The sequence below is a fragment of the Lycium barbarum genome, chromosome 12 (assembly GCF_019175385.1).
Source record: "Lycium barbarum isolate Lr01 chromosome 12, ASM1917538v2, whole genome shotgun sequence".
NCBI lineage: Eukaryota > Viridiplantae > Streptophyta > Magnoliopsida > Solanales > Solanaceae > Lycium > Lycium barbarum.
In genome coordinates, this window is record NC_083348.1 from 16,750,180 (window position 1) to 16,762,036 (window position 11,857).

Below are 11,857 nucleotides of genomic sequence, written 5' to 3' on the forward strand. Positions count from 1 at the left end.
AGAAATAAGTTAATTACTGAATTGATGGTAATAGTAATTATGAGGTCGATACTGATATGGTAAAAAGAATTTGGAAAGGACTTGTGATACTAAGAGATGACTTAGAAAAGGCTGGTAGATCTTGATAGAGTGATATATTAAGACAAGAGTACAAAGGAAAGAGAATTGTGGTGGATATGATTGTATTAATAAGACAACTTGTGAGATATTAAGGATAAGATTGACTAGGAAGGGTACAAGGTTAAGTACGCTTACTCCACCGAGTGTAATTAACCCATAGTAAGGATCGTGAATAAGGTTAAGAAGTGTTACACTATGGGATTGAATACGAACAGGATATAATGTGATTATACTGAGGATCGTTATGAAAATAAGTAAAGCCTAGAGAGGAAGTGACTAAAGGATATGACGTGACCTATATGACTAAAGTGTACAAGCGAGCTATAGAACGATTAAAAAAAAGACTTATAAAGATCTGTTATAGGAAAGGTTCAGAATACAGACTATGTGATAACGGAAATGAAAGCGAGCACAAGAAAAGAAGGAGTTAATTGAAAGAAGGAAGTAAGAAGGAAGCAAGCGAGATAACAGTGCAGTAATAATTTGCGGCATGTATAGCCGAGAACTCGAGTAATATAAGTGACAGAATTGTGAAAGATCCAACTACAGAAAGATGAGCAACGAAGCAGAATAGGTGCTATGACTGGTATGATAAGAACAAATAGGGATGAACAAAATATGTTTTAAATGAGAGAGGGGTTTTGCAGAAGTAGTGTTTTCCGAAGGGTACAGAGGTAGCATGAGATTCCTCGCGTACAGAATAAAAGATGGATATAGAATGGAGAAATGGTAAGAGAATTCAAAAGGAAACACCTATGATAGACGTGATAAATTGAGTATGAGTAAAGAACAAAAGGGAAATATATAGCTATGAACTTAAAGGTGTAGTACGATGACAAAGTGACAAGATAAGACCATTATTAAGACAAATTCGATATGATTTTGAGTAAGTTAGAAGTTAGCGTTGGGTACACAAAAAGGGTGAAAGAGCATAAGATATAAAGGAGTACTGCGCGTATACGACTTCACCTGTGAAATCCTTAAAGGACAGGGACTGTAGGTTGAGGAACAAATGATTTATTGTAAATTCATTAGAGGAAACATATGATATAGGTTGGGATAAAGATAATATTACAAGAACTTTGAACACTTATCATCAGAATATAAGTGCTACCTAATTGAGAATTTGGAATGACTATAAGTACTAATTAACTATTGATTGGAATGAGTGAAATGTGGCCTTGGATGAGTTGTTACCTTGGTCGCATTACTCGAGTACAATTATCAGATGAATTTTTGCACTATATATGGAGAGGTTCTCGTCGCTTCGTGATTTAGTCAAGGTTTCGTACGGGGATAAACAAGTTATAAATTATAAAGAAAGATATGGATATTGTACAGTACCAAGTGGAGTGGAGAAAGAGATTGAATGAATTTGAGATTGGAGGTAGGGACATAGAGCAGAATATAAACAGATAATGGTATAAGTACACCCTAAAGGGGGGAAGCGGGTGTGAGAAAAGCAAGTGTAAAATGGAAACAATTGACACTGCAAGGTATTTGATATGGATACTCAAAATTCAAGTGAGATCCCTTGCTGAAAAAAGTTAGTAAGATCTGAAAGACAGCAATAAACGGATAAAAGTCAGGATGATACTTGAGACAGTGCTGAGAATCATTTGTAAAGGTCTTGAATTGTACGACATTAAAAGGGGGGTACTTTTAAAAAGAAAGAGTACGACAAGAGAATGGTAACGAGTAACTTAAGAGATATTATAAAGGATAACAATGATATACTAGATTAGAGGCTAAGACTTGGCAATAGAGTTGTACGCTAATGATATTGCGACTTATAAGTAGCACAAGGAAGGGATAGAAAATCCCCTATAGTGGGATATGAGAAACATCAAAGGGGTGAATGAAGGAAGGGAAAGGAGTATAACAAGATAGCTATGAGCGTACGGATACGTTTCTATACAAGTTATACAAGAATAATTATGCAACCTACGAATATTTGTATGCTAAGAATGAGACCAAGTGAGTACTTGATAAGAAGAGTAAGGATTCAATAATAACAGTGCGGTTGTGACATTTTGAGTACATTAAGGAAAGATGTAAAGATGGTTTAAGCGAGACGATCAGAACAAGCGGGTTACTAGATGACAGTGAATTTACATGTCAAATTAAAAAAAAAAAAACTTTCAGAATTATACCAGTCCATGATAGCCAGATCATAGAGCAGCTATGTAAAGTTATTATATGAGGGAACTCCAGCTCTACTTGATAGCCAATTCTAAAGATCGAGATTAAGAGCACCATGAATACAACTGAACAGTATACAAACAAGAGAGAGAGTAACATTTCAGCAGGAAAGTTTGCAATACAACTGTCAACCATAAAGACAACAACGCGGAATTATTACCTCGAGAGACAAGAGCAAGAGGAAATATTACGGGAATGGTTACTTAGAGATTTGGAATGCGTTATAATAATTTAAGAGGGAATCGATCAACGAAAGAGGCATGTGAAGGGCATAATTCAACAAAAGAACACTTGAGGAAATATTGGGAGTACAGGACTACTTTAACAATCGGGGACGAATGTTCTAAAGGGGGGAAGGATGTTACATCCCGTATTTTCATGTGTTGGAAAGCGTGCGAGTTAAATGATATTAGTAACGGAAACGAGGTCATCCCCAAGCTTATAGATGCTTAAAGTGATGGTACACATGTGTTGCAAATATTAGAAGTTAAACAAATCGAAGAAAATAAGTTTCGTCGAGGTTCAACATTTATTTGAATGAAATGCAGTCCAAACTATAATACCCCTATTTTTGGGACTAAAAAATTTAATCGTCCAATATGAGCAAATTTACTCGAGTCCGGAAAATTTGGTTATATTCAAGCATGAAAATCAAGAACTTAGTGTATACGAGGAATGAAGTCCAGAAATGATTTAAGATGGAAAAAATGTGACGACGATGATTGAAAATAATAATTTATGTGTGGCAAATAAGGCTATGGACTGGTATTATATCACATGGTCATGGTAATGGGTATATGGAGTGTGCTAATGTGATCACTATTTAAGTGAGTTGAGATCAAGAAATTATGTGTGTAATTGACCAAATGAGGAGTATAGTGGAGGAATAAATTAATTTGTTAGTAATGGATAAGTGTTAATGTAACACTTCCGGGTGGTACCATTTTAAGGTCATTAGTGACTAAGCATTTAATTCAGTAGTGGTGTGTTAGATAAAATCAATTGCATGGTCAAAGGACCAATTACGTGTAAAATTCCTACACTCTTATTAAGTGGCTTAAGTCAAGTGAATGATTATAGTATAAGAGGTGGGGGGCATACGTGTTAACTACATATACTACTTGTATTATAACGTTGCCAGCATATACTTATTAAGCTCATCTTGTTGTTTAGTTAGTTAAAAAAAAAAAGGGACCAGCAAATAAGCTTCTCTTTTTCAAGAACGAAAAACGTACAGCAAGTATTTAAGAATTCAATGGTTCATTCATTTCAACTAAGCAAAGAGAGAAAATTTCTTTTGGACAAAAATGAGGCTCTCGGCATGGCTGCTTAGCCGAGACTTGGTATGATCATGGAGAAGTATTAAAGTGTCAAGTTATGGTGAAGATTCAAGTAGTTAGCAAGATTAATAAGTCAAGTGTATGAAGGTAAAATTTGATCTTCTTTTTACATGTTTAGGAGAATTTTAAACTTGTTTAATTTGATAAAGGTGTGTTGATATGAATATAAATTGAATCCATGAAATTATGCGTGTTGATGTTGAAGCATGGTTGAAGCCGTGTAGAGACTGTTTGGTGTAGAAGGTGATTATCTACCTAATAAATAAGTTATGTACAATATACATATATTATGTGCACGTGTGCAGCAAGTAAATTCCCATTCCATGCACTTATGGGTGAGGTGGAAATATAAGTGATGAATTGCTAAGGGGAAGCTAGGGTGGTGGCACGTGTATAAAGGGTTGGACCCCCACAGCCCATTTCACAAGAGACATACATATATACGGAGTGTGCAGCATGTTTGTGAAACAAACATTTCACAAGAAAATGTACTAGGCTTCTTTCCTTGTAAATTTCAACGTGTGCAACACATACACTTTCTAAAGATTGCTATGTTGTTTCCTTATGGTATTAGCAGCAGCAAACGCATATATATATGCATATACACGATCTGCCATGGATAAACAAAATTCACATGCGGAAGCAAATTATGGGGGAGACGACATATAGGTCATAAACACGCCAGTTTCCTCCGGATGATAGCAAATTAGAGATTTCTTCAAAGTGAAGTAAGGTGGAAGAAGATTATTTCTTGGTATATAAGGTAAGAAATCCACTCACCTGGATGTATTTGATTTATCCAAGTCACATCTATGTTGCTAGACGAAAGAATTACGAAAATTATATCGGAAATCGGATAAATGGTTATTGTTATCATATGGACTGTTTGGTGGTTATTATAAATTATTTAGTGAGCTGGAATATCGTGAAATTTGTTGTAGTTATTTCTATCCTGCTTGTTGTTATACTATGTATATACGAAAATAAAGAAGTATATACAAGTATCGATATAGGAATTGATGAAATAAACACGAACTTACGAATAGAATTGTCAATTGATATAGTTGGAGTTGTGGGTTGTTTTTCTTGTTGTAAATATATGATATAAAGCCGAGATTAGTGGTAAATGATGCCCTTATCATATTGAAAATATTTTTAAGGTTAAGAAGAAAACATACGAAAAGGTGCCATGGAGTATATGGATTGTAATTCGAGCTTGTCGCTCGTTATAAAGTATTATGAAGTTGTTATGGACATGCATGTTGTGGATTTATTTGTTGTTGGGCTGATATACCAAATTTGGAGATGCTAATGATATAGAGGAGATGCTGCCCCTTTCGTTTTAGAATTAAGTCAGCAATTAATATATATATGATATACGAAAGCCTTCTTAAGTCACGTGCGTATTCTTACGATTATAGGTTTATCATATTAATTGTGGAAGTTCTTGGATGGACTGAGCTCTTGAACGACGTGAGGTATGTAAAGCTGTCCCTTCTTTCTTTTGGCATGTCCTAGACGTAAGTGATGAATGACATGAGCTTTGGGGTAATTCCATTCATAAGTTCCGAATATGATTCATGATTCTTATTCACTTCTTGATGTTAGAGCTTTTAAAGTAGTTAAGCCACTGCCCTCGCGCTTTCTATGTGTTGTATAGTATAATTGTATGTATAAGTCTCTATTCCTAAAGGCTCTATAATGACTAATGTCCTTAACTTTCATAAGCTGTCTCGTATTGATTTGATACCTGTCTATGATCCCTGAGATGTTATTTAATATAGTTCATAATGATATTCAAAGAGCCACTAGGATGGCTAATGTTCTTGATTTCCAGAAACTATTTTATTATGTCTTGATACGTGTATATAATCCTTGAGGTTCTATTTTTATATAATCCATAGCGACATTCGAAAGGTATTTGATATGACTATTGTCTTGGTTTTCAAATGATGATTCGTTTTGATTATTCTATTGAGTCTCAGATATGATTTAATTTGCATATGGTTTCTCACTACTCTGCTCGTGCATGCCTCAATACATCTTTCATTGAGTCCTGGGCCATGACATGTTTTCGTGCACAAATCCACTGCATTATTCACCGAGTCCCTCACTAGAGGGCCGGGACACGTTATATATATGTATATGATGATATGATGCTATGGGGATGGAGGCCAGGATGGCACATGATGATCTTATTCACCGAGTCCCTCACTAGAGGGCCGGGACACGTTATATATATATACATGATGATGATATGATTTTATTTACCGAGTCCCTCACTAGAGGGCCGGGACATGTTATACATATGCATATGAACGGGATGATTCTCTAATGGTGACATTAAGTTTCATAACGAGTTAAGTCTGATATTGACACCCTGATTTATGATTCAAAGGTAAGCCTTGTGGTTTTCTGGTTATTGTACTGGTTTTCTGTACTCCTCACCTCAGTATGATCCTGTTTATTTTATTTATGCTTTACATGCTCAGTACATATTCCGTACTGACCCCCTTTCTTCGGGGGGCTGCGTTCATGCCCGCAGGTACAGATGCTCACGTTGGTAACCCGCCAGCTTAGGAGTCCTATTCAGCTATCTTGGAGAGCTCCCTTGTTCCGGAGCCTAGATTTTGGTACAAAATCTCTTGTGGTGTATATGTATTTTATCCAGGGGTACGGCGGGGCCCTGTCCCGTCATATGATACTGTTGTTACTCTTAGAGGTCTGTAGACATATGTGTGGGTTGTGTATGGGTTTTGTTCAGCTGTGTCTATATGATGACGCTGTGAAACTTCAGAGTTCTTTTGTAAAGTTCCATATTGTTCGTAGTTTCAGTTTGATTATATATGATAGGTATGTATACGGGTGTCCAGGTCGGGCACCAGTCACGGCCTACGGGATTAGGTCGTGACATGAGGTTAGATCTTAGCACAGCCTTCCATCCTCAGATTGATGGGCAGTCTGAGCGGACTATTCAGGTCCTTGAGGAAATACTTCGTGCATGTGTGATAGATTTATGTGGGCATTAGGATCAGTTCTTGCCCTTAGCTGAATTTGCCTACAATAATAGCTATCACTCAAATATTGATATGGGCCCTTTGAGGCATTGTATGGAAAGAGGTTTAGGTCTCATATTGGATGGTTTGATGCATTCGAGGTGAGATCGTGGGGCTCTTGTTATATCCCGTACTTTCGCGCGTTCGGGAAAATTTGAAATGACTTTGATTTGTAAAGAATAAGGTCATATGTTGATTGGAATTCACATATGTGTGTGTTGATCATGAAAAGTATTGGTGTGGAAATATCGAGGAAGGTTAAGGGCAAAACTCGGAATTTTGGAAATTAGTTTCATGAATTACAAAATATGGCCATAACCAATTGGGCTAAAAAAAAATAGGAAAAGAGGCCCAAATGGCATGGGGTGGCCGGCCATATGCTTGGCCCAAGCCCCAAATATTAAGTCATGTGTTCAAATTAATAAAAAGGGGCCAATTATTCATTAAAATCCCCTAGAACTTTCAAGAGATAATGAGAGAAGTAGAGAAACAAAGAAGAAGAGAAACAAAGGGGAGCATTTCGGCCAACCCATGGGAATTTGACCATGAGAAATCTTGTTCTAAAAATCATTTTCTTGTGGTATTCCTACTAATTCAAGGGTCCTCTACAACATGGTATAATTGTTTCGGAAGATAAGTCATCCGTTTCGTCGTTTCCGCGTTCTAGTCAAGTGAAGAAGTTGAAGACCAAAGGTAAGAATTCATACCCTTTTATGTATTATGAAGGCTTATTCTATGTTGTAGTATGTGGAAATAAGTGAAATTCATTAAATATGTATGGGTGAAGGGTGGCCGAAAATGGTGGTGTGGTATAGAATGTGATGAATAAATTTTTAGTTAGTATTTTGATTGTTGTTGATGTTATGGATGATTTGTATATGTTGTAGGATGAAGAAATGGATGGAATATATGGAACCATAGATGTAGTGATATGGCCGTGAGTTGCTATGTGGTATAGAAGTGAATGAATCAATTTTTATCTAAGTATTTTGGTTGTTGTGTTGCGGTTTCTATGATGTTAAATGAAGAATAAATGACTTGAAATGAAGTTGTAATTTGTTGGTGGATTATGGAAGAAGTTAATGCGATATTAACATGGTTTCTTGCGATTATAAGAATGAAGGATATTGTTGAAGTATAGATTATTAATGTCCTTGTGGAATTTGGAAGGTCTTGGGTAAAGAAGTAGGTCGTTTGGGTTGTTTGGTATACTATGTGAATTGTTTGAAATATTCTTGAAATGATTGATGATGTTGTTGCCATAATTGTTGGTGTTATTGTTGATAATGTGGCCGAGTTCCATTCTCGGGTTTGTTGTTGTTAAATTAGCCGAGTTGTACCCTCGGGGATGGTGTATTTACAGGGGAAATGCTGCCGGAATTTCGGTAGACAAATATGAATCTAAGTTGAATTCTTAAGAGTTTACAACTCATATTTGGCACTTATGACCAATTCCAGATTTTGGGCGAAACGGGGTTTGATTTTTGCGCGAGCATAAGCCGCGAGAAAGGTATGTAAGGCTACCCTATTCCTTCTTTTGGCATGTCCTAGGTATACTAGGTCGGTACTTGAGCCTCGGGGGCAATTCTGTTCATAGAAATCCGAAATTGAATTTGAGCACTATTCATTCAATCTAATTGAACTATAAATCTCATGTTTTGGTCGAAAGGAAATCAAACGTCCGAAACTTTTGTAAATGTAATCAAGTCGACTCGAAACTTCCTTGGATGACTCTATAGACCCTAATGTCCATGATTCATGTTCGTCGCCTCGACTTGATCCGAGGTGGACCCACTACTCCCGAATCTTCCCCTATTGTTCTATCTGGCTTAATTCCGTACAATAATAAAAGGAAACTATTGGTTGTTTTACTATCCCATTGAGTCCTTAATCTATATTTGGATATGTGCACGCGATCTTATAAGTTATATTTGGTCTGATCCGTAAGATATCCGGAAGGAATTCGCTTCTAAAGTGCTATCTAATATGTTCCGAGTCTGCCTATGATTCTGACTTATATGGGTAGAAGTATGTTTGACATGACCCATTTTACGACATGATCGAGTAACGAAATAAGTATAAAGAATTTGTGTCGGAAAGGATATTATGAGTCATATTGCCCCCAACTTTCGTGAAGCATGTTTTACAGTAAATTTTGTAAGTATGATAACATGAATGATGGTTTCACCGAATCTTGATATATTACGATACGTACACATGATTTCGAAAGTTTATTTAATTTCATCCATATGAGTTTAGCACGATACCTAAAGACCTATTTGATATATTCCTTAGTTGTTAATAAAGAAAATAAGTGATATAATTAATACCTTGATATGTTGTGGTGTGTGCGTATGAATCTAAGTTGTACTTAAGTTGCTCTATACGTCATCCGAAAGATAGCTGATACGACCAGTACTTCGGTTTTACAAAGATTGACTTCCGAAACATTTATGGAGTGTTCCGTACTTCGAACGCTCGTAACTTTCGTATGCTAGTTCCGATTGACCCGAAGCTTGTTTCTGGACCTCCAGATGCCGATAATGTGTTTGCATATAAGTATGTTTGTATCTCGGGTCTTGATTGTGTGCATGTGGTTTCGCACTACTCTGTTCGTGCAAGCTTTGATTTGTACTTCACTGAGCCCGGGCCAGGACATGTTCTTGTGCGTATTTCTCTGCATTATTCACCGCGTCCCTCTCACTTGCGGGCCGAGGCATGCTATGTATGATATGATGATATTATGATATGATGACGGGGTGGTGGCCAGGATGGCACAATCACCGCATCCCGCAAAAGAGGGCCGGGGCACGTAACATGCATACATGATACATGACATTGGCATACATGACACATGACATTGGCATGCATGATTCCATTTACCGTGCCGCTCATCGAGGGCCGGGGCACGTTACATAATACATATGATTCACCGCGTCCCTCACTGAGGGCCGGGGCACGTTATATGCATACATGACATATGATTTACCGCGTCCCTTACTGAGGGCCGGGGCACGTTATATGTATTTATGATATATGATTCACCGCGTCCCTCACGGGAGGGTCGGGGCACGTTATATGCATATAGGATACATGATTTTGACATGCATGATCTATGGTTGGAAAGTCAGCGTTTGAACAATCTGTACGTTCTGTATCCCTTGACATATGACGTTATTTGTGTTTGGAAAGTAACCAGTTTGGTACTCTGTACTTTCTGTACTCCTTCTGACAGATGACATCAGTATACATGATTGGCAGTCTGAGCAATAAGCACCCCGGTATTTTGACTAGTGTACACTCTCTTTGTACTGTGATTCCGATTGTGATTCTGTCTGTTATACTTCTGTACTTCTGATTCCGACTATGACTTTGCTTACTGTATTCTGCCTTACATACTCGGTACATTTTCCGTACTGACCCCCTGTTCTTCGGGGGCTGCGTTTCATGCCGCGCAGGTACTCCCAGATGAGCTGAAGTTATTACAGAAGATGATCCAGCGGAGTTGGCAAGCCCCATTTACTCCTGGAGTGCTGCTGAGTCAGAGTCTGTATGTTACGGTTCTGGATTTATGTTAGAGACTTTGCAGACAGTGTCGTGGGTTGTGGTTGTCAGTCTGTAAGCGGCTCCATCAGCCGATATGTCGGTGTGTGCTATGCATCGCATTCTGTATGATTATGGATCTGTTCAGCTTGAAAGAATATTTCTGAAAAAAACAATTACTATGTATTTTATCCTATTCGACTTGAAAGGTTTGATGGATTTCATGTGCAGTAGGAGTCTGAGGGTTCGCTCGGCCCTAAGTAAGGGTCGGGTGCCCATCACACCCTAGTGAGGTCGGGGTGTGACAGCACTGACCTTCTGAGAGAGTCCCTAGAGAAGGTGAAGGTGATTCAAGCCAAGATTTTGGCAGCGCAGAATAGGAAGAAGGAGTATGCGGACCGCAAGGTTCGAGATCTTGAGTTTTAGGAAGGAGAGCAAGTGCTGTTAAAGGTCTCACCCATGAAGGGTGTGATGAGGTTTGGGAAGACGGGAAAGCTTAGCCCGAGGTTTATTAGTCCGTTTGAGATTCTCAAACGTGTGGGAGAGATGGCTTACAAGTTGGCTTTACCTCCGGGATTATCAGGCGTTCATCCAGAGTTCCATGTGTCGATGTTGAAGAGGTACCACGGTGATGGTTCCTATATCATCCGTTGGGATTCAGTTTTGATAGATGAAAATATGTCGTATAAGGAAGAGCCTGTTGCTATCTTAGAAAGGGATGTTCGCAAGTTGAGGTCCAAGGAAATAGGTCCTGTGAAAGTTCAATGGAAGAATCGACCAGTAGAAGAAGCTACTTGGGAGACAGAGTCCGATATGCGTAACAAATACCCTCAAATTTTCACCGAGTCAGGTAACTCCTCCCTAGTTTTCTCACCCTTGTCCATTCAGGGATGAACGGTGTTTTCATTGGTATCTGGTGTAATGACCCTTTCGGTCGTTAGGGAAAATTGGGACTCTGTTGGGAATGCCGAGTTCGCGGGTGGATTCGTAGGGCGTCCTTTTGTATGTGTGCATATTTTGTGTTATGTTTTTGAGGCCTTGGATGAAATGTGGGGTGATAGGGGGAAAAACTGGTCAAAAGTCGAGCTCACTGCCCAAAATAGATCGCTACAGCGGTGGGTGTACCGCTGCGGCGGTACCGCTATAGCGGCAGCTTGACCGTTGTCAGCTGCCACCCATGTCCTTGGTGGCCGCTGTGGCGGATGGTGGGCCGCCATGGCGGTACGGCTATAGTTGTGGTGACACCGCCATAGTAGTCAAGCGGTTTATTTTGGGACCGCTATAGCGGTCACTTTACTGCTATAGCAAGACCGCTGCAGCGGCATGACAACCGCCGTAGCGGTCAAAGTAAAATAGTAACCCGAATTTTATATCCTCAATTTTATTTTCACTTCTCACAAAACATCAACACACTTCCCAACAAGCACCTAGAGAGAAATTTCAAGCTGGGGCAAGATAACCTTGAGAGGTAAGTTCCATTACTTTTCATTCTATCATTCCCTTCCCCTTCATTATGATAATCATCTTCATGGGTCTTTAATGGTGAAAGTAAAGTAGAAACACTAGAATTTCAATTATATAAACCCTAGAATGTCA

The 11,857-nt window shown here is 38.6% G+C and overlaps 1 long non-coding RNA gene across 2 annotated transcripts; it reads left to right on the forward strand.

The window, feature by feature from the left end:
• Positions 1-3,478: 3,478 nt before the first annotated feature.
• LOC132622728 (uncharacterized) lies at positions 3,479-7,450 on the forward strand. 2 transcript variants are annotated; one of them, XR_009575980.1, is made up of 4 exons: positions 3,479-3,749; positions 4,240-4,425; positions 5,084-5,140; positions 6,208-7,450. It is a non-coding gene; the product is annotated as an uncharacterized LOC132622728 (long non-coding RNA). The 2 variants fall into 2 exon arrangements; XR_009575979.1 differs by having other exon boundaries at positions 3,479-4,425.
• The last annotated feature ends 4,407 nt before the right edge of the window (positions 7,451-11,857 follow it).